This window comes from Mytilus californianus, unplaced genomic scaffold, assembly GCF_021869535.1.
Source record: "Mytilus californianus isolate M0D057914Y unplaced genomic scaffold, xbMytCali1.0.p SCAF_11, whole genome shotgun sequence".
In the NCBI taxonomy this organism is placed as follows: domain Eukaryota; kingdom Metazoa; phylum Mollusca; class Bivalvia; order Mytilida; family Mytilidae; genus Mytilus; species Mytilus californianus.
In genome coordinates this window covers 58,674,365-58,697,072 of record NW_026262593.1, presented here as the reverse complement: position 1 = coordinate 58,697,072, position 22,708 = coordinate 58,674,365, and the positions used below count along the sequence as shown (strand labels likewise).

At 32.4% G+C, this 22,708-nt stretch overlaps 1 long non-coding RNA gene across 1 annotated transcript; it reads left to right on the top strand.

The window, feature by feature from the left end:
• Positions 1-20,196: 20,196 nt before the first annotated feature.
• LOC127721007 (uncharacterized) lies at positions 20,197-22,705 on the top strand. The gene is made up of 3 exons (XR_007991029.1): positions 20,197-20,381; positions 21,053-21,330; positions 22,298-22,705. It is a non-coding gene; the product is annotated as an uncharacterized LOC127721007 (long non-coding RNA).
• Positions 22,706-22,708: the final 3 nt, after the last annotated feature.

Below are 22,708 nucleotides of genomic sequence, written 5' to 3'. Positions count from 1 at the left end.
TCTGATGCATGATTTTTTATTATTAATTTGTTTTTGGCTTTTAACTAGCTTTCAGTAACTGCGAGTACTCTCAAATCGTACTTTCGTGTTAATTTGACCTGTTACCACAATTTGTAATGCATTTCTGTTATTCAATGTTTACTTATTTTGTGTTATATCTCGTCTTACTATTTTTAATATGTACCACCTTTGATAAGTATTTAGTATGACGATAAAATTTTCACTTCTGTACTCGTACTATGAATAACAAATTTATTTTGTAAAAAATGTTTTTGTACTCCTTACAACAAAATTATTATATTCAAATTTACCTGTTTAAGTTACTTTATTCAACGCCATTTTGTCCTAGGTTAAAGTTGTCTTTTTGACATTTAAACTTCTTTTTTATTTATATTGGGTCATAGATCAAACTTATTCGTTCAGTGTATATTTACTTGTTTTTGTGTATTGTCTTTTTGATCGAGTTAAGCCATTTCAATTGATATTTTATTGTGTGTCTATTTATGTTGTAATGTTATGCCACTGTTTCAGGTTAGGGTGAAGGTTGGCGCCCGTTAAAACGTTTAAACCCGCTGCATTTGTATGCACCTGTCCTAAGTCAGGAGCCTGTTGTTCAGTGGTTGTCGTTTGTGGTGTGGTTCATGTATAAGTGTTTCTCGTTTTTTATATAGATTAGACAGTTGGTTTTCCTGTTTGAATTGTTTTACACTAGTCTTTTTTTGGGCCCTTTATAGCTTGCTGTTCGGTGTGATCCAAGGCTCCGTGTTGAAGGCCGTACTTTGACCTATAATTGTTTACTTTTTACACATTGTGACTTGGATGGATAGTTGTCTCATTGGCACTAATACCACATCTTTTTATCTATATGTTTTATGTACTCTTTTATTTATTTTTGAATTATTTTCAAAATGTGTAACCGAATATCCACAACATTCATACATTTATTGAAATAAGAATCAAGAGGTTTTTTTATCAGATTTTTCCCGTTTACACCAATTTTTACAATATGATGAAATAGAGTCTTTTGTGACCTGACGACACTGTTTCCAATCTATTTTAGACGGAGGACGATATTTAAGTCCTTTTTTCAAAAAGTTTTTAACCTCTAAGTCTTGAACGATATTGGGGTCCCCCGTAATAACATGGCCATAGAGATCATATCTAAAACTCGACGATTCACAGTCTCAAGTTAGAGGAGTATTATTTTCTACAATGACGTCTGATGTTACTGACGTATAATTAAAAATTAAATTTCTGCTGGTTTTTTTGTATGTGTACGAAATAATAGGTGGTTCTGTGTTATCAAAATAGGGAGGTATAAAGTTTTGAATGGTAGAGTCATTGAATATACTCGATAAGTTGATGAAATCAATACTTCTGTTAATATATTTAATTTTCAGAAAATGCCGTTTATGATCTTCAGGTTTATCGATACGCGGGAACAGCCAATGGTGGCAAAAAGCTGTAATTATACGCGAATATTCATAGAGTGCCCACTCTGAAGAACGAGATTGTGTCACACTCCTTGAAAATATCATGTAATTTACTAATTGGTATTTGACCCAGTTTACATAATAACTGATGCCTACCATTGTTTTTAAATATAGATAGGAGATCATCAAGTGTATAATTTATACGATGTATAATTCGCTGATTTCGATTGATACGTTTGCCATGAGACCTATAATTACGTTGTCTTTTATCAACAATATTCATGATACCAATAGAAGAAGTTTTATATATGTTCCTTTGTCCCAGTATATTGTCATTTAGACCCAGGTGATATGCTGTCTGCAGTCGTTTAATCCAAGACAGTTCGATAATTTTACGGGAATCTTCAAATTGTTTATGCGATTGCCCTTGTTGTTTCTGGATCGTTTCGAGTGGTTGGAATCTTATAAATTTAATATTGTGATTGTGTTTACCTAAATGTTGGTAAATTATACTTTTGAATTTCTTAGGTTTTCGGAAGCGGTATAGATGTTCCACGAAATGGATAACACGAGAAAAAGCTGACAAAACTTTTTAGATTCTTTTTTTCAATTCAGTAATGAACATAGTTGATATTCGTATTAAACATATTTAAAGAACATTTTACTCATAACAACAACCATTATAGCCCTATTTCTCGAATTGACCAACATTACAACTGACTATATTTTCGGAAAATGACATTTGTAACAAACATAAACTTTAAGCTACCTCTTTACAAGAAGAACCGAATAACATGAAAGTTCCAACTATGTACTGGCTTCCGAAGCTGCACAAAACACCTTACAAATATTGATTTATTTCGTCTTCAAGCCATTGTGTCACTACTAAACTGTCCATTCTACTTACTACTACACTTGGTACAATAAAAAATCTGGTAATAAATTGTTCAAATAAGGCATTTGAAGATAGTGGAATTAATTACTTTTGAAGTGTCAACAGTTCGTCGGAAGTACTTGATAAATTGCATGCTCATATTGATATTTCAAATCTGTTCAAAGTTTTGATGGTTATACCCTATATACCACTTTGCTTCATAATCTCATTAAGAAAAAATCCCTTAACATGAAAAAAGGTTTGTTCTATGTTTTCATCTCGTTGAATTGAATGAAAACTAGCGGCTCATAAGAGCCTATGTCGATCACCTAGGTCTAATTGCATATTCAAAAAAGGACACTCTACAACATTGTAGAACAGGATATAACTCATGACAAAAATCTCTTTTTTGTTGATCTTGTATTGCTGATAATGTTTTATGTTTTATGTTTACAGTTAATCTCTTTCTTCTTTAGTTTTTGCCAAAAACACAAAAAAGGGTAAAGAAAATCGTCCTTTAAGGGCAATACCTTCGACAAAAAGTACTTGCGATTTCAACACAAAATTTTGAATTGACTTATTCGTCCATCTGATCTTGTTGATCATTTTTGCTTATTGAAGTGTCTTTCTATCTTTCTTAATTTTCAAGATAATAAGCAAAAACGCAAAAAAATGATAAAACTTGTCAATAAAGAGAAAGAATTCCAATAAGGAGTCTACTGACGATTTTGGCCATGTTGACTTAATAGTATATCTTATAATAATTTGCTGATCATATTTTATAGTAAAAGTGTCTATCTATTTATTCTGGTTTTCAAGGTAATAGGAAAAAAACACTTAAAATGGGTAAAAATCGTTATTAAAGAGCAATATTCCATGAGGGAGTCGACTGACAATTTCGGCCATTATACGTTCTAGAAGATCTTGTATTGCTTCATCCTTTTTACTTATGTAAGTTTTTATCTATATATTTTGTTTATAAGATATTAGACAAAAACGCAAAAAAATGGTGAAAATCGTCATAAAAGAGGGGCGAAAGATACCAAAGGGACTCAAACTCATAAGTCGAAAATAAACTGACAACGCCATGGCTGAAAAGAAAAAGACAAACAGACAAACCATAGTACACAAAACACAACATAGAAAAACTAAAGACTGAGCAACACGAACCCCACCAAAAACTCGGGATGATCTCAGGTCATAAAGGCGAAGATTGCGTAATTAACTACTCCACAGAATTTTTTTTAATTTTACATATGGATTCTGCTTGTAAAAATACATCAGAAAATAAAATAAAAAAGGGGGTAACCGTTTTCGTTTTTCAGATACAAGCTGTTGAAATTAACAGCATGATACGTCAAAAATACAAAGGTTATATAGGGAAAATCATAAAAATAGGCAGATATTTTTACTTTTTCAAGATTTTTTATTTCGTTGGTCCACAGATTTTTTTTTAGAAAATCGATATACGATTCAAAAATGAACGACGAATCCATTGGTGCAAAGAAAGTCCTAAGCTAGTTTTCAAGCTATATCCTGTAAAAGTTTGATTTTAAGCGGAAAAAATAAAAAATATTCGGCGACGTTATTGATGTCCACTGTAACGTCACAACAATTTCTACTCTATATAACGCTATTATACCGTCCAGTGTCGTAACAAAATCGTGAGTGTGTATAACCCATTTTCCTAATTATTGCAAATGCTGAAGCGTAATCAATTGATAAGGAAATAAACTGACTAATTTTTTTAGGATATTTCTACGGCCAAAAAAAATGCAAATTGGCAAATAAATATACTGCAAGTGAAAGAAAGTTACTGTATAGACTTTAACTCCATCTTTTCTAAATTAAACAGGGTTACACATCTTTTTTGAAATGCTTGTATTGTTCTAACTTTCATGAATCAAATATCGAGTTTGAAATTGTCCCGGTTAACACAGCGTTGACAGAATGATTCTATACATATTTAAATAATCGGATATAATATTGGGATCGCGTATAACGTCTTTTTTTAAATCTTATTTCTGCGTGTTTGTATTTAGAAAAAGTTAATATAATTATCTGCATCTTGTCATCCTCACCATTTCCGGTGCTATTCGAGGTATTGCACAAAAAAACCATTCTATTTGTCAGGTTCACACCCGTGCACGTGACACAACTCTGCAATTTTATTTTAAAATGTCCTGTCTCAATCGCTTTCCCTTTTCTTTAATTACACGACAAAGCATGATATAATGTTTGCTGGAGTTATAGTAAAAGAGGAAATAATTTCTTGTACCATTATTTGTTAAATCCACATCCGAAAAATAGGAAAACTGCATCTGCATATTATCTTGAGAATTTGTATGGCTGTAATAAGGTCAAAAGAAGAACCCGCATATGAATTTAAGCAAAATAAAACAGATCGGAGTTTTTGTATATAACTTCTCGTAGCACCGATCATTCCCAGCGTTATGCCTTACCTAGTGTAATTTTATTAGAATATACCTAGTGTAATGCAAGGAGACTGTTCATAATGTAATGCTCAACGAGTTTACCTAGTGTAGTGCCATACGAATTGTGCCTGTATATAATGCAAATGAATTGCTTTTTTGTTGATATATATAAAAATAAGGAGATGTGGTATGATTGCAAATGAGACAACTATCTGCCACAGTTTGAGGTAAATCGGGTGTCTTTTCTGAGCGTCCGTTCTGGTCATGTTGCAAAAATATTTTTTTAGTTTAAAAAATATTTCACCAAGTATCATTCAATATACAACAAAATACTTAAAACTTGAAATTTAAAGATTAAACTATCAAAAAAATTAAGTGTCGTAAAGTCAATCTAAATATTTTAGGGATTTTTTTCAAGAAAATAAGGCCCATGACCCCCTATTTTTATTTTATATTTCAGAAGTATTAATGAAAAGCAATTCTCTCATCGAATTTTAGCCAATTGTATCGTTTAATGTTTCCTCGATAAGGAAAAATAAAGTTTCCCCTATATAAACAATATAAAATAACCCAAATTTCGTTAATTTGAATGTATTATTACGAAAAAACAAGGTCCGTGATACCCAGTTTTTATATTGAAATTTGAAATTACATTGACCCAGAATTTCTTTTACAGAAGTTTAAGAAAATCTATCGTCGAACATTTCGACACCCCAGCTACCTTAAATGAAGTGGATGTAAGCAATTATTATAGGCAACCATACGGCCTTCAACAATGAGAAAAATCCATACCGTATAGTCGGCTATAAAAGGCCCCGATATTGTATACATTATTTTCTTCACCCCCTCCCCTTCTTCCCCAACCCTATACTCTTATACGTTATTCTATCATAATCTTCAATTGAGACTTGAGAAGAAAAATTTTACTTCAAAATTGTATTCACTACTTCTGAATGACACAAAAGCACAACAAAAGATAACACATTTCGTTATCCCTTCGAAATTGAAATTTGATAAAGAAAAAAAATAACATGTTCTATTTTTATCATACATGTGTAGTTTCAGTTTCAATATAAATAAGAAGAATGAGGTGGTATGAGTGCCAATGAGACAAGTCTCTATCCAAGTCACAATGTATAAAAAGTTAACAATTATAGGTCATGGTTCTAAATTTAGATTTTACTTTCCCCCAATATTGCGGACGGAATAGAAGACACCTGGTTTTTTTTCTGCACCTTGAAAACTGAGATTTGGATGATATAGATTTTACTTATTCTGAGATAGATGTTATAGTGCTCAATTCTTAGTTTCTGTGTAATGTTTTGTGGCCCTATGGGCCAGGTGGGCTAAAAATGTGTACAGAAAACGTAAAACATAAATCTACTCAAAAAATCAATCCATATTACAGAAGTTAAAACACTGTTTCAAGACAAATAAAATAATAATGAATATTACAGTAACAAAGTATGATTGACGTGCAGTTACTGCAAAGTAACTCAGTGTACTACTTTTATGATATCGAATCAAGCTTGGTTAAACTTGTTTATTTATGATCTACCAATGAAGTGGTAAGAAGCTAGAAGATGAATATGTAAGCTCATTTTCAGTATCTTCAATAATGGTCTTTATATATATATATATATATATATATATATATATATATATATATGATTACTTATTAAAATCAGAGACAAATAATCAGAGACTAATACAGTGCCGATCGGAGAGGATTTGCAGGCATGATATATAATAAATTATTCGTATTGCCAATTAGGGTTGATAATATTATATTCTAAGCTGAACACACACATACAGTGCTATAACTATCTGATTGTCATGACCAGCTAAGATACGTGAACATGCACAGCTAAAAGCACACGATATCACACCAGTGTTAAAGTGGCGTCTTGTATCTAAGTCTTTATTTTCCAGTGTTTTAGACTAGTGTTTACCTTATTGTCTTTTTCCGTTAGTCTTGGCTTTTTATGTCCTTCGACTTATAATTTTAATTGCTACATTGGTGTCTTCTTGTTCCTCAAACAAGATATAATAATGTGAATAAACTCATCATAGATACCAGGAATGAAATTGTGTACGCCCGATACGCGTTTCGCCTACAAAAGACTCATCAGTGACGCTTGAAACAAAAAAAGGTCAAACAGGCCGAATAAAGTACGATGTTGAAGAGCATTGAGGACCCAAAATTCCGAAATTTTTGCCAAATACAGCTAAGGTCATCTATCACTGGGGTAGAAAATCCTTAGAATTTCGAAAAAAATGATTAAATTCTTGGTATATTCAAAATAAATTTAGTAATGCAAGAGATGTTTTGAAATTCAAAGACCGAAAATTGTCACGTACAACGGGTAAATTATTGACTCAGGGATTTCGTTACCATACAAATACATAAAAAAAACTTTTACTAATTTTTTTTATAGATACATGTAAAAATATTTAGTATGGCAGCTTGGATGTACGTGTTCACATATTATAACAAATAGATTATCACATTATTATGTTAACGGTGATGTTGTTTATATAGCTCGTTAATTAAGATACGATCCGTATAAGCTCAGTTTTCCTTTGAATAAACATTTCCTTAAAGGTTAATCATCTTAAAGTGTAGTAATATCTTTGAATATTGTCTTTATAGGCACAAATATTGATAGTATATTAAATTTTAATTATTAAATACATAACTAAAAACATGTATCGCTTTCAAGATATTAACTAGTATGACTGTTTCAGGAGATAATATACCATGCGTTGTTGATTACAAAACCTACGCACTGCATTGGCCGGACAAATAACCTCTTCATTTAAAATTTAAGATGTAGTTTAAGAAATTTTCTTTTATTGAAAACTCTATGTGTACTTTTTAAGAGTCTTTTTGGTTTGATTATGTTCTTGGTGTGCTGGCTAATTGCCGTTTACCTATATCTTTGTATTCATATGTAACGATAACTTTCTCCTAAAATTATCTACAGAATAATCTCAACGTAACCTTCAATAGAATAATTCAAAATACTTGTTGCTTACATTGAGGTTGTGAGTTGGAGCCTCACACGTGGCAGGTGCTTATTTTCTTACTTAGTTCTCTTCTTGCTTACTTCCACATGAGGCCCTCACAAAAAGCCAGGTGCGTTCGACTTCAATCTTCATTGACTAGAATTATCAGTTTTCCTGCCGAAGGCCGGTGATTTTCTCAGGATGCTCTATTTCAATTCAATTCAATTCAAATTTTTATTAAAAGTCGATATTCAATAAACTACATAAACACAAGCTCTAGTGGGCTTTTCAAATCGACTGAATAACAAAACATATACAAAGTCATGAAAACAACACAATGTTAAACTGTAAGATAAATTGATGACATATAAAAGTTAAAAGCAGTTTCAGTCATATTTTTGAAATATGCATGCAAAATAAAGTATATCTTCAAACATAGCATAAGTTAGAATTTTAAGTACAGCAGATAATAGCAACAAAAAAGCTATACAAATCAAGCAGTCAAACAAAATTAAAAAATAGAAAATAAAAAAGCACAAGCATTAAAGCACTGTATGCACGTACTGCACTGACATGAGCTGTTATTTGGATCCCATGTTTGTAGCAATTTTTTGAATTGGTCAAAAGATGTTTCCATGCGACAATGGTTAGGCAGCTCATTCCAGGTTTGTGCAGCATTATAGCAGTTATTGTAGTTCTGACTCTCTTGAGTATACTGCTGTTTCCTGTGATCCAAAATTATTATAGTTCTGAATTTTAAGATCAATTAAATCATGTAGATAACTTGGACTTTTTTTTTATAAATTATCTTAAATGTTTCTGTTGCAATTGTTTTTTCTTTCTTTCTTATTTTTAAAGAAGGCAATCTTGATTTTTCTAGCAGTTTTTCGTATGAAGTATCATAATCCTCATAGTTGAAACTAAGAATTCTTTCTTGAATTTTTTCCATTTTAAAAGATTTTTTTTTCGCTACAGCAGTGCCAAATTACTGTAAAATAACTAAATTTGAGATAATTAATAAATGGTATGGTGTTAACCTGTCAAGTCTGTTTAAATATTTGCCCATTCGTTTTTGAATATTTAATTGTCTTGATGTCCGTGTACATATTTCAGATATATGACTGCTAAAGTTTAAGTCCGAATCTATAGTTACTCCAAGAGGTTTAACACTTTCTTCGCAAGAAATTTTGTTTCCATTTAAGATACTCCTACTTCCTCCTACAGTACCATTAAAACATATCGCCATGAAATAGCCAATAGTGCTGAAAGTGGCGTTATACAACAACAATCAATTAATCAGTGTTGCTTAATAACCCGTAGTAAGGTAAGATGTTCTATACCTTGATATGATAAAATGTTTTACCCTGACATGATTTTTAACATACCTTTCTAAAACTATCCGTTTATAAATTTATAAATTATAAGAAATTCAGGCTCCAACTCTCTTAGGAATACTTAGATAGATTTGGCTATTATTTTTAAATCTCTTTCGGTCATGTAGCTCCTCATGTATGCAAGTACTTATACATACTCGGCATTCAATTTTGTTAGTTTGGGAGTTCCAGATGAAAGAGGGTTTGGATGGGGTGTCATTCATTTCTGTATTCTTTTATTTTATAGGTCATTTTTCTGTATTCATTAAATTTTTTGCCCTTTATTCTCTATTCTTTATATTTAAGCACCCCCTTATTCTCTATTCTTTTTTTTTTGCCTTATTTTTCTCTATTCTTTATACTTTTAGCCATTTATTATGTACATTTTGCCCATTATTCTCTATTCTGTAAACCCCATTCAGACACTTATGAAGATAATTCTAGAAAAGCGCCGCAGAAAAACTTAATTATAAATCATTAATTTTCCCTTCAAAAAACATTATGAAACCTTAGGTATTGTACCTGGATATTTTTAGTAGTGTAACGCGGGAAAGAAGGAAGGACAGTTTGGTGAAGTTGCCTCCCCCTTTCCCGCTTAGAGAAGCGATGTCATCTGTGTTTTCACATTCTTTCTATTCGAATCTCTAACTATCAACAGTTGGGGAACTGTATACGTTCTTCCGAGGCTTCCTGGCGAATATAACAAATACGTCAGTATTATCTTAATTTTGAGTCAAAACAATAGAAGTGATATATAAATCATACAAATATGATATAAAAGAGTTTGATTCTGAAATAAAATCTTAACTTCATATTTATGAAATAACGTTTATTCTATAATTCATCTTAATAGGTTATCATCATATTTACCTTAAATTTGAACTTAGAATATTACTTCTAGTAAGTATTCTCATACATAAATTGAGAATGGAAATGGGGAATATATCAAAGAGACAACAACCCGACCAAAGAGCAGACAACAGCCGAAGGCCACCAATGGGTCTTCAACGCAACGAGAAAATCCTGCACCCGGAGGTGGTCCTCAGCTGGCCCCTAAATAAAATGTTGTATTTGTTCAGTGAAAATGGACGTCACACTAAACTCCAAAACATATAAATGAACTAAAATTAAAAAAACATACAAGACTAACAAAGGCTAGAGGCTCCTGAATTGGGACAGGCGCAAAAATGCGGCGGGGTTAAACATGTTTTGTGAAATCTCAACCCTCCCCCTATACCTCTAGCCAATGTAGAATAAAGAAACACATAGCAATACGCACAGTTAAATTCAGTTTAAAAGAAGTCCGAGTCCGATGTCAGAATAGGTAACCAAAGAAACTAAGCAAAATGACAATGATACATAAATGAACAAAGGACTACTAGCAGTTACTGACATGCCAGCTCCAGACATCAATTAAACTGTTTGAAAGATTATGTCTTCATCATATGAAAATCAAGTACAATCCCTCCCGTTAGGGGTTTAGTATCATACCATCATAAAATATATGAGAAGAACATAACCCGTATCATGCCAACTACTGGTTTTAGAATAAATGTGTTTATTTCCGATGCAAAGACCCTATGAGTGAATCAATATTAATACCAAAATATGCAATCTTTAATGACCTGACAACAGTATCGTAACTATATCCCTTCTCAATAAGTCTGTTTAAAGGTTTTGTTAGCTTTTGAGGTGAATGCCGACATTTTTGTGCTTTGTAAAGAATATTACCATAAAATATTGGAAGTGAAATACCTGAACGTATAAGACGTCTGCATGTTGATTTATATTGACGAATGATGTCCTTGTACCGATGATAAAATTTAGTAAATGTTTTGACTAGTTTGTGATATCGAAAACCCTGGTGTAATAATTTTTCAGTAATACAGAGATTTCTTTCGTTGAAATCAAATATGTTGTTACATACACGAGCGAATCGAACAAGTTGAGATATATAAACACCATAAGATGGCGACAAGGGAACGTCACCATCTAAAAATGGATAATTAAAAATAGGAAATGAAAAATCATCTCTTTTTTATCATAAATTTTCGTATTAAGCTTCCCGTTAAAGATAAAGATATCAAGATCCAGGAAAGGGCAGTGTTCATTGTTAGTATTAGCTTTATTTAAAGTCAGTTCGGCAGGATAAATCTCTTTAGTGTACATACTGAAGTCGTCATTATTGAGAGCTAATATATCATCTAAATATCTAAAAGTGTTATTAAATTTTTGAATCAGATGTTGTTTCGATGGGTCTTTACTGATTTTAGTCATAAATTGTAATATATATGTATGCCATATATATATCAAACGTGTAACAAATATTTTTATGTGGAAGGTTTCTATTGGTAATTTAGTTTACGTTTTACACATTTGGGGGCATTGTTTGAGATTACCTAATATTAATTGTGTTTAAGGAGAATTTAGTGAGAATTCAATTATTCAATTATATATTTAGTTTAAGTGGACAATAGAAAGGAACTAGCAATATTTATTCGAGGAAATGGTTATAAGAGTTTAAGATGTCAAACCCACTTAGTGTCAAACTGTATCAAATGTGAAATATTTTACTTCAAAGACTTCTATATCCATAGTGACATACTCTTATGGGCTGTGTGAGTATCTTATCATTTTTATAAATTACTCGTTCCTCTTAAGATGGCGACGTTTGCAATTTACATGAATGATTTGAGAAATTTATAAGTTTAATACGATATATGGAAATTTATTTATTCAGATATTTTGCAATAAATTACCATCATTACAGTAGTATCATGGCAATTAATTATTGTTGTGGAATCTTACAAATCAAACAATACATGTACATGACAAAGTACATGTATGACCACCAATGTAGCTTGAAATCAATATAACCGATATATGATCAATTTTACGGCTTTACGGCTTTACTTGTATTTTGAATAAAAAGACAAATTGAAGTATTGAAATATGGTCACGTCCGGTTAGAATGTGGAAAAAATACGATCCCCTAGTGCAGAGATTGTCAGATTGTCAGGCTGTCTTAACATTTCCATCAACTTTCTGAGGGGTCCGTAAGTGTCCTGTTGCTAAACAACATTTCTGAAAATAAGGTATAAAATTTGCAATTTTATGTAATATTGTATTCAACAGCAATTCATGGCCCAGATGAACATTTATGTTTTATGTACATATAAAAACTGTTGCATAATCTTAAAATATATTATTCTGACACTCTGAAATCACTTTCAAATTTTGATCCCTTAGATAACGAAAACTCAAGAGAAATTGCCATACCGCTGTGAATGTATATATATTTTAACTCTCTTTTAGAGAATAAAATGTATTTTTCACAGACTTTGCATATTAATTTAAATGCCTTTATAAAAATATAAGAAGATGTGGTATGATTGTCAATGCAATTTTAGAGGTATTTTCCCTTCACATATACCACTTTCTTTATTGAAAAGGCATATCTTTCTTATCTTTTTTTCATTCAGGGTTGGTTTAAGGTACATACGCTGACGACACTCCTGCCTACTGATACACAGTTTTCAATAAATCTGCATTACTTTGTACACAAAACCGCCTCGGCGGTCTCGTGGTAGCGTGTTCGCCTCGAGTGCGGGAAGTCGCGGGTCAAACCAAAGACTTAAAAATTGGTATTTGCTGCTTTTCCGCTTAGCACGCGGCATTAAGGAGTAAGAGAAAAGACTGGTCGGCTCGGAGTCAGAATACTGTGTCCGGGTAAAGTGACATGTCTTCCTGCGGACTGTTACCTTGAGAACTAGCACGTTAAAAATCCGACTCAGTGTGTCGGTCTCGTACAAAGCAGGGTTGATATATTCATATTACATAAACATGTTCTCGTCCTGAATATGCATATTAATTTCCCGCTGGACGTTAAGCAACCATTCATCATCATCATCATCATCACTTTCTAGTATACACTTGTGTAACTATGGGATATAACCTCGTTTTAAATGACTCCATCTTAGCTCGATTTACTCCCTCTAAAATTGCAAAATAACATACTGTAATTTATCTTGAATGATTACAGGAGATATACGTTAAGTAATTACAATCACATTTAGTAGGGTCTGATATTGTTTTGTAATTGACCCTTACTCCTACATAATTACTGAGTGATATCAACTTCAAAGCCTAAACAATTGATTTAGTTTTGTTTGGTTAACGTACAGTGGCAAATATTTCATTCATATTTCAGGACGAGAGCATATTCATAATTAAGACAATGAGAAGGTTCTGAAATGTAGATCGACCGGATAAAGGGCGAGAAATGTTAACTGCTACTGGAAGCTGTCGGTTTGTCGGTTTGATGGATAGGGGCAGATGTTTTTCGTTGCAACATACCACCTACGGGCCCCTCAGATAGTAGTAGCAAGTGTTCTTTAACGTACAAAGAGCATGGCACTCAAGAAGTAGGGTACTTAGGCATACGATACAGTTACAGAGGAGATAATGACGTTGCTAACGTAAAATGTTATTTTTCGCGACGTCAAACTGCAACATATCGGGAAAAGATGCATTTTTCGAGGGATTTTAATCATTAGCTTGAAAACTAGTACATGAACCCTTCTTTTTAAAAATGAAATTTGACTTGATACTGTATGAAAATTGTTTGTTCCAATTTTTATGAAGAAATCACCCGTCCGATGATTTTTTTTAAATAGATAAATATACGGGAAAAATTGCCTTTTTTTTCTAAAATCAAGAAAATTTAATATAAATGAATTATTTACAAAGAATTGTTACACAAACTAAGAGCTATTTTTGTAACGAAGATATTCCAAACCTTTTTACAAAAATCCTCATGTATTTATCTTTTGAAACAAAAAAAGTTAAGTATGTCTGCCCAAAGGATAGAAATGTCCAAGAAATCGAAATATGAAGTAATTGTCTAAAATGTCGACCCCATTTGTCTTTAAATTTAGCACACGAAGGTATATTTTTTATTACGTATTTGAATTTTCTAGGTAAAAATAGCTTGTGTGCAAATTTTCGTAAAAAAATCACCGTGGGATTAAAACTGTATCGTATGCCCTTACATGTAAGTAGTAGGGGTCTTTTTGAACATTATGGGTCACCACTACAAAATTTTAAACATTGGTTGAAAATTAACATGTAGAAAGTTGATACATGTAGAATTCACGATATGCATAGTTTTCATGAAGTTAAAACTTAAGGTAAAATATTTAGAAAGCTGTGAAAATTGAAAAATTTGGTTGAAAATATGGTTATTTTGAATTGGAGGTCTGACACATGTAAGCAAAGGTTCACTGTCGGAACGGGATAATTCTATAGGGATGACCATATTTCTTTACCCCAGTCAACCCTGGGGATTACCAGGTTTTTTTTATAGAGCAGCTGTATGCCAGGTTATGATATTGAAATTGTTTCATTGATCTTACAGTGCATATTAAATTTTGTTGCTATTGTATTACATTCAACCAAAAAAGTAAATAACCTGTAGTCTATCACGTCAATTATAAAATGTTCGTTTAATGATGCAGTTTACATCCTACATATTTAGGTTAATTAAAAAACTTAATTTACTAACAAATATCGGTCCCCAAGGTCAATTTAATAACAATTTTAAGAGGTATATGTTGTATTTAAATAGATAAGCAACAGTAATCTAGCCAAAATTAACATCATAAACCGACATATTTGGCAAAATATCCTTTTTAGTAAGAAGTAGAACAGTTCACGTTTTTTGTGTAAATCGGTCTAGCTTAAATTAAATTCATATTGAACTCCTCTTCAACAGGTACAGAGAACTTATTGTTTAATGACATAAATAAAATATTCTCCATTTACGTATTTTAGTTAATATAATGTTATTTAATACATCCGTTTTGTTGTTCTAATAATGGGAATGTTGTTTAAATCACTGTTTACCTTCGTATTAAATAAAATTATACCTTCAAGACAGTTACAATCAAAACATATTTTCACAATGATTGACATTTTTAAGACTATGACGTGATTTATGTTTATTTTTCGTCGTTTGACTAAAATATCGAGTATTTTGAAGTAGAAACATACCTCGATGGGTAATAATCCAGGCAAGAGTGAGCCCCGTGTTTTTGATGGGGAAAAGAACCACAACAAAGTGACTGCAACCACTGAAGCCGAGTTAGAATCGGAAAGTTTTCTCAATGATAAGGTTTGTTTTATACAATTTATTATCATGTACTAAAATATAAAGAAAACACGTCACTCTTCATATGATTTTAAATGTAGTCTTCGCTAAATACGAAAAATCGTTACACACAAAACAAAAAATCAAGCATAAACATTGACTTTACATAAAAAAAATAATTAAAAAGTAAGTAAATTTTAAAACAATACACAAATATATAAAAAAAGATATTACAAGCTGGTTTGAAATATAAACTCACGAGCATGTGCCACACTCAAATATTTGTTTTTATATTGTATTCTTGATTTGCTGTCAGTTTTCTTTTTTATTCAAATCTGCTTTCTTCTTTTCAATCCTGTAACACTGTAATCTTGTTCGTAAAATTAATAAAATGCCAATTAAAAATATTTTCGTTTTATTTTTGGGTTGCAAATTAGAAATGGAACGGGGTGTGATTAATATTCTTACATAAAGTTCAGTATACAGACACTTTGCAATTGAAAGTGGTAAGAACTGTTATAGAAAGTAGTACATTAGTTGAGTCGATGATGCCCCATAAGAACAAAGAGGCAAGACCAATTTACTATATATAGTAATTTAAAATATCTTCGACATGGACATTTACAGTTTTAATTTAAATCTTCACTAAAATACAACGTATTAGAACTGTGTACTTGGAGGTGTCGATAACGTTAAGTGATGTTTTGAACTTAAATCAATTTATTATTAACGCTTGAATAACGAATTTGGAAATAAATAAACATCACGGTTAAAAGGTATGACAACAATAACAACAAATAAAACGTACTTAATGAAATATAAGTCAGAAATTGACGCAATATGTCTTTAAAGATATTTATTGTGAGCAGAGAAATTGATAAAAACGTCAGACCAAATAAAATGAGAATGATCATAAAACTTTACTCAGTACTCGGAGTACAAAATGTGTGCTCGAAACACCAAATCCAGTATTTTGATTGGTTGATTTCTGAGTCTGAGTACAATAATCGTGCTCGAAAGTTTTATGACCGCAAGGCAAGGAGACAACGACAATTAGTCGATGGCGTCAGAAAAAACAAGTTGGATCTTACTACAGTTGATGATCTCGATATAACAAAAAAGTAGTGATATATGTATTATAAATGGAACACAACTGTATCTCCTTTGTTACTGGCCGCATGTGTTCTGCAAAAATAAAATGCCTATGTATCAGTTGCCCCTACTACAGATGTTAAAAAAAATGATAAACAGATCATTTGGGCGCTTTCTTTCCAAAGCTTTTTGTGTCATGAATTAATCACATGACACACTTGACAAAATCAAAGGTCTCTTTCACTATACCCCTTTTCAAATACGTACACCAATGCCTTCAACACAGAGCAAATCTCCCATCTCACTACTATTTTAAAATGGCCTTCGCATGTTATAAATGCATCAGTTTGAGCGGAATTTTTAACCTAATTACTAAATAACAAGATGAACGTAACTATATTGATTCTTTTGTATAGTGTCGGACTTTTAGGCTACTAAGTCTTAGAAAGCATACATGTAAATATTAGTTTCTTTTAAAACTTGCTTATACCTAAAAGGCATGCCTCTCTCGAAAAGAACGGTCACCTTTGCCATGTCTAACTCGATCAGAACGATCATCTGTATATCTTAATTTGATGCTGTTTCCGGAGTTAGGAAATACTTGAGAACTGTGCAGTGATTAACCCCATTTTTACAGGCCGCAATTCTGTACTACAGATGCGTTCAAAAATGGTACTGGTGAATAGTCTTTAAGGCGCTTTCATCTTGAAAATCTTGCAAGCAAGCTCAACAACACAAATGATAACGCCCCTGAATCAACTAATGATTGCACTTTTTTCAACAAAACTGTTTGTTCAAAGCAGTATAAATAACGTAAAAATATTATTGAGGTCGCTTACAAACAATAATTGGTATTATTATATACTTAGTAGTAAATACAGATAAATTGTATGTGTAATACAATAATTGGCAAGCGTGCTGTATCAGCCACCCGTGATGATATCGATATCAGCACGGTTGCAAAGGCTTTATCACACCTTTAATCTGTATGACGTCACGTCATCGATTGCAGTCACTGTTGCAAAGGCTTTATCAAACCCCTAATCTGTATGACGTCATGTCAAACCTATAATCTGTATGACGTCATTTCAAACCTCCTTACCTGTATGACGTCATGTCACATCAAAAATATGTATATAATAAAGTGTATATGATATGGCTTTTTCAATATCACACAACGTATCAACCCTCAACCAATATAATCCCTCGAGCAGAGCTCTTGGGATTATATTGGTGTCTCGGGTTGATACGGATGTGATATTGAAAAAGCCATATGATATTCTCTATTTATCAAATCAATGAATAGAAGGTTTCCCTCTAAAAAAGTAGTAATGGTATTAAACATGTTTTTGTGATATTTAAGATATAGTATGCTTATATGTTAAAGGTTTGTGTAAACGATGCAGAAATGCTATATGACCAAGTCCTCATGTGCATATTACACAAAAATATTTAAACATTGCACGACTTTGATTGAACACTTTAAGCGAATGTAATAGAACTAAGGGGACGACCATTTGATATTCTGGGGGGGGGGGGGGGGGAGGGGGGGGAGGGGCAGGAGGATTTGTTTTGGATCGGTTATTTATTTTTGTAAACTAAGAGGACAGATTATCTATTTTCTGCACTATTAAAGCAAGATTTTTCATTTTCATTAAAGCAAGGGACTGATTATTTATTTTCACAACTATATTTATAATATTCAAAAACATACAATTTTTAAATTATTTGTTTATTATAAATAATACATGTATAGTCAAGTCATTATGTACCATTTAATCAGAATTAATTATTATCCTCTGCAGAAAGAAATCTTCTATATTCCCCAATGCATGTACATGTATTGCATACATACACAGTATTAAAGTTTGGTTGTAACTAAGGCTCTTTTAAAAATATTGGCAAACATGTTTTGCCGAGCAGAGCGAGGCAAACTTTTTTTTGAAGGGTTTTTGAACCGCTGAAGGCCCAAGAAGCTATAGAACAAATGATGCAAAATCATGCTTTCTGGGTGTTCCCCAGACCCTTTCTTAAACTGAAAATGCAAGTTCTGTTTTAATAATTTTTTGACAATATTTTGGTCTCAAAGCAAAATCACGTTATAGATTCAGTGTAAGACTTAAGTTTCTAGGGACAACATCAAAAGACAAATATGCATGATAAAGCAAAAATGTAATTCACATAGTTAAGTCTGTGGCTGCTGTGTTTTTTTAAACTCATGATCAAGTTAATAATAAAATTTCTAAATTACAAAATGAATGCAACACTAACAGAATACAGAAGGGCAATCAGTGAACAAAAGACAAATAAAAAAAATCAGGGGCTACGTCTGAGGGAGAACAGAACTTGCTTCTTGCAAGGCACTCACGGTGAACACAATTTGATATGGAGACAAGCGTTTGGTTTTGAAATTTCCTACATGAGGCATTTGTCTCAATGTAGTTACAGCCCTGATTTAATAAAAGTGAGGTAAGTGTTCCTGAGATAATTAACCTCAAGTTAAATGAAACCAATTTTCTGACATTTCAAGTATATTTAAATATTATTTATACTTTTATTATTAAAAGATATGGGAAGTGTTTCCCGATTTTTTTTTTGGAAAAAAGATGAATTTATGAAGAATCTGGTGCCATCTCATACTTTCGATTAGACCTGCTGAGTTATTTATTTTCAATACATTGCAAGTCAAGTAATTTATTTTCAAACTACCACAGAACAAACCATTTATTTTTGTGATTATCAAGGCTGGGTTATTTATTTTCAAAATCCTCCTGCCCCCCCCCCCCCCCCCCCCCCCCCCAGAATATCAAATGGTCGTCCCCTAACAAATCCAACAAAAGTAATATTTGATAATAAAATACTATATGTTTTTTTATCGATAGGATTTTCTGTCTTGTTGTGTCTAAAATTAAGGAGATGTGGTATGATTGCACAATCAGCCACCAAAGACGAAGGGACAATGATATAAACAACTATAGGTCACTGTACATTCTTCAACAATGAACAAAGGACAAATCAAATGGTGTACTATAAAAGGCTCAGGAATAACAAAATGTAGACCAATTCAAAAGAAAAAACAAACAACCTGAATTAAAATGATGATAATAAACGATAAACATTTATGGCAGACATCGATCATCATCCTCTGGAGGGGCCTCGGTGGTCGAGTGGTCTTAGTAGTGGAACTACTGTATCACTAGCCTGTCAACACTGAGGTTGTGAGTTCGAATCTCACAGTGGCAGGTGCGCTAGACTCCAAGCTTAATTGACACTAGAATTGTCAGTTTTCCTGCCGAAGGTCGGTGATTCTCTTCGGGCATTCCGGCTTCCTCCACCAATACCACAATAGTGCTGAAAGTGGCGTTAAACACCAATCAATCAATCCACCTCTGGATTACAAGACTTTACATGCACAGAAGCCATTTGGCTGGGTCAAACATGCGTGTGAGCGCTCACTACCCCTTTCATTAGACAGTGCTGTAACAGTACACAAAAATTGCTGTAAAAAAAGTTTAAAATGGCTTGACTCTTGATATCGGTATTTGGAATTAAAAAAACAACACAAAAGCTAACAATACTTGATGCTACTGATAAAATGTTGTAGTTAATAGGAATTTATATGGCAAAGATTTAAAATATTTTTTTAGCGAAAAAAGTTTTTCAAATATTATGACATATCTTTTCTGAAAGTTTATTTGAAAAAGCCATAATCTTAATTCGAAATATGTGTTTCGCATTTGTGAATATTAACAGATTGAAAGTGAAAGTAAACTGTACAAAGATTTAAATAATGCTGATCATCTATATTAAACCTAGGTTAAAATACTTCCATCCCAGGATCATTCCTTTGAACCAAATCCTATAACAACAAATCAAATTCAACGAAAACAAGCAAAGCGAAATGTGGTTAAAAGAGTCCTGTACCGGAATGCTCTCTGCGAACAGTACGTTACTGCTGCGAACTATAATGGTTTGAACACTGATTTGATATACTTTATCGACGAGAACGCATCGAAGGTAGGCATAATGTGTTCAAATATATCATATATCATTATTTCATTTTTGTGTCATTCGGTTATTCGGTTATTAACAGTATCAGCACCGATCGTACACACCCTAGTATTGTTCACAATGTAAATCATATTAAGTATAAGAAAATTTGCAGAAATACTTTTTTTACTTTTTTTTAACGCAAGGATTTTTTATTTTGGAACGTAAATATAAAAATAAGAAGATATGGTATGACTGCCAAATGATATGACAACTATCCACCAGAGACCAAATGACGTAGATGACATCGTACGGCCTTCAACAATGAGTAAAACTCATGCCGCATAGAAATTGAAAAAAATGTAATGTAAACGAGGAAACTAACGGTCTTATTTATGTACAAAACGAATAAACGAAAACAAATATGATAGACTGTGACCAAAACAACCACTGAATTATAGGCACATGACTTGGGACACGCACATATAGAATTTAATAATGCTTTCATATGTGCAGAACGTTATTAAATCCACAACGATAATTTTGTTGACTGAAGTAATACAAGAAATTGCAATATTATCTCATATCTTGGATTGTTGGTAAGCTGGACAGGTGTACAGAAAAAAATATGTGCTCTTTTGATAAAAAGACTTGACGAAAAGCTTTAAAAAATACTGAAATCTTTTGTGTCAATTCAGGTACCACGGATAGCACTGAACAGTTTTAGGGAGCTAAGAGATTATCTAAAAGAACCAATACCAAACCATCCAGACAGTGACATTCTACTGATCAGATCCTTTATAATTTGGTTGGCAGATGCATTGGGTAATGATACAGTTGAGGATTTAGAGCCACCTCCATCTTCTCCTCTGTCATACAGATCTGCTGAAGGACAAGGAAGAACCCCGGATGTATTGGTTAGACTTTTACGGCAACATAAAACTACCAGTACCACAATATTTATCTTATTATGTTGGTATGTTTAAAGAATATGTACTACTGAATAGATTGAAACTGGTCGGGTTGGTGTAAAATATAACGATTAGAACAACAGTTGTTATAAAGTTATGTTATCCAAATTGAAAGATCAGTGCTAATGAAATCGAACAAAGACATACAAACAACACAGTACAAAATTCTTAATACCTTGTCTGACAATATCGGACCCGAAAGAACCACATTAAGGATCTAATCCTTTTGGGTCTTTTTCTGCGTCTGTGTGTGAATCCACGAGAGCTCCTCGAGTGCAGCAGATTTCGTGTATTCAAATTTTACTGCCCAAATATCAAAGTCGGGTATTGAGCCGAACCAACATGAAAAGGAAATATTTACGTTAATGCGTCCATATATATTTCATCTGGTAAACATTTCTTAGAGAAATTCGGAGAAACAGCATAACTTATACTTTACTGAAGTATCGAACATATCTCACATCCATATTCATATATTTGTAATGGTTAGCATTTTAGGTTTTTTAGTTGAGTTTGTTTTCCTGTTGAACCGTAGGTACCATTAACTATTCTAATGCATTTTACGACCAGTACTTATGTTGACTGTTATTTCTCATTTGGTCATTGTTCGATTTTTGTCATGGCCTTGTCAGCTTATCTTCTTCCGCTTCTCTTATAATGTATGAATTATTTCGGTTCTCCGGATATTGCTACTGATATACATTAACTATACGTACGAATTATAATTAAGCAATGTTACCCATTTTTTTTTTTTTTGGTAAAAAGAAAAAAGTCCGTTTATTTTTTACGTTTATTCTAAAATATTCTGTATACATGTCAGTGAGTGTTATTTTGTAATATGTAAGTCATTTAATGACGTCACCACGGTGTAAATGAAATTCATAATAATCAGAATGACTCATAATGTCAAACTACAAATGGAGAGAATGTAACACATTTCGTCTTCTTAGCTTACTCCATATTATTTTGCAGGGCTGCTGGTATTAAATGTGACAAGATAAGTGGTGTCTGTAGGAGTGACGATGGAAATAAGTTACTTCCTTGCGCATGGGTAGCAGTTTTTATTAAAGACACGTGGCAGATTGTTCATCCATATCGCATATGTCGAACACTATCGGGGAATATACCAAAAGACATGTTTAAAACATACAATGAAATCAATTCAGATACAAATAAGATGATAAAGAAAACATTCTTAGATCATTATGTATTGTCAAATCCAGAATATTTTATCTACGAATGCTTCCCTGATGAAGAAAAATGGCAGTTGCTCCTTGAATCAATAACACAAGAACAGTTCATAGACCATGAAATGTTCTTTCCTCCTTGGTGGAGAACGGGTCTAAAACTTACTACTCATTTAAGCCATCGGATAATCTGTGA